Source organism: Cynara cardunculus, assembly GCF_001531365.2.
Source record: "Cynara cardunculus var. scolymus isolate 2C chromosome LG 13, CcrdV1, whole genome shotgun sequence".
NCBI lineage: Eukaryota > Viridiplantae > Streptophyta > Magnoliopsida > Asterales > Asteraceae > Cynara > Cynara cardunculus.
In genome coordinates, this window is record NC_037540.1 from 35,243,964 (window position 1) to 35,246,365 (window position 2,402).

Below are 2,402 nucleotides of genomic sequence, written 5' to 3' on the forward strand. Positions count from 1 at the left end.
TGTAACACCCCATTCCACACATTGCATGTAACATATACTTCATATAAAAGAAATACATGTTTATACACCACATTGGTCCTTTAGTACAAGAATTTACTAGTATAAAATGCAGGATCCAAAATTTCCAAATACAATTCCTGTATCAGAAAATCTTCTTGCAGATAATCACATAGGGAAAATATTACATTTTTCCCTTCCCCTTACTATCGGCACTTCCTGCAATGCATAATTAAAATCACAAAACGACGGTTAGAACGAAAGGTCTAGTGAGTTACCCTATTTATGATATTACAGGGTGAAAATCACCAAAACTTTTGTGTAAACAACTTTTCATATATATAAATAACAAATATATGAACAAGTAAGAATATGATACTAATACCTTCATTTTTCAAGCCAAATTCTCTGCTTGCAAACAATATATCAAATCCAAACAGGTTTGCATTAATCAGATTATCATAATTCAACTTTTAAACCTTTCAAATCAAATAAGGTTAATTTAAAGTTTCAGGTCAAACCTGTTATCTTCTCCTTAATAATATCCAAACTATGATTTCCAATAAGAACCTTAGTCCTAAATCTTTAAATCACAAAGAAATAAAGATTCCAGACTATGGTAATCTTAAGAGATATAATAGTAGAAGTTATTTTATATAACACACATACATACAAATGCCACCCTTATATCCAAATGTACACCTCTCCTTGATATGTCACCCTTATTCCATGGTACACCTCTCCTTGATATGTCACCCTTATCCCATGGAACACCTTTCCTTGATATGCCACCCTTATTTCCTCATCAAAATATTTCACAAAACAATTTCATATAGAGTAGACCGCAATCAATGGAATTATTATCAGTTCAAATTCATTTTATCAAAAACTCCCATTTCTTGTAAATCGATCAATAAAATGGTAAGTCCATGATACAATCCGGTTAACCTTGTCCCGATAACAAATCCGGACAACATTCCACATACTTGACCGATTTAACATTTGTAAAATAAATTTTCCAACACTATTGTCCGGATATCAAATCCGGACAATTCTATACCTTATTGTCCGATTTAAGACAAATTGGCCATCTCGGGGTCGTATTCATACTTCTCCAATTAAAAGTGTAACAAAGTTTAAAAATTATAAATCGCTCAATTATTAAACCGGTTAAAACTTGTCCGGTTTAATGCTTAATCCGTTGGACTCTTGACCGGTTTATACTTAAACCGCTTACATCCTGTCCGGTTTAGGACTATATCGTTCAACACTTGCTCGGTTTAAGGCTTAAATCGCCTAACCCTTGTCCGGTTTAGGGCTAATCCGGACAACACTCAAATGATTAAAAATTTCAAATAAAATGAAGAGTTTATATAATCTAGTTATGCAATTATAAAAAAAATTCAAAGCAGTTTAAACCACTCACCTTTTTGAAACCAAACTTCTTGTAATTCCAAATAAGGAAATCCGGTCAACACAAATTCTCTTTAAATCGCTCAAAATTTAATTCAAAGATGGCAAGAGAGCAAAATGATGGTTAACCCTTCCTTTTATACTTTCTTTTTAGGGAAAGTCGGCTACTACAGCCGACACCACATGCATGCCTTCACACTTTAATCATATAATCACACATATATATATATATATAGCATACAAACATGTGTATCCATAAATACACATAATCTCATTCATGTATCTACATTATGCATATTTTCACATACTAACATGATTAAATGTATCAATTTATTATGCTGTCACATAATCACATAAAACAAATAATCACATATTTATTACCTCGGGTGACAACTAAGATCTGGTTATCACATCCGATTTAGTCCTAAACCGTTTATGGTGTTAATCGGATTAAAGATGGTATAATTTTGTAATATATAAACCGGTTAGGGGTTAAGCGGAGAAGTAGGAATCCGATCAATATTGAGCGGATTAATTATAAACCAAGTAAAGGGCATCCGGTCTAAATTAATAAATCGGACAAGGGTATGTTTGTCCGGATTAATAAATCGGACAAGGGTATGATTGTTGGGATTAATAAATCGGATATGGACCATGTATTGACCGGATTGATAAATCGGACAAGGACCAAGTGTTGTCCGGATTAACATATCGGACAAGGGACTTGACCGGATTGCTTGTCCGGATAACTTGTCCGGATATCTTTGTTGGGTGTATTTTCAAAATGTTAAGAATTCTTGGAATTTTTACAATTTGATAATTATTATTGGGTTTATTTATGCAATGGTAAAAAGGGGTATTTTATATCTTTTTTTTAAGATACATTCCTACCAAACGTGGTGACGTAAGTCTGTTTTGGTATGAAACTATATTTTGGGAAACATTCCTACCAAGCGTTGTGACATAAGTCTGTTTTGGTATGGAATTGGATT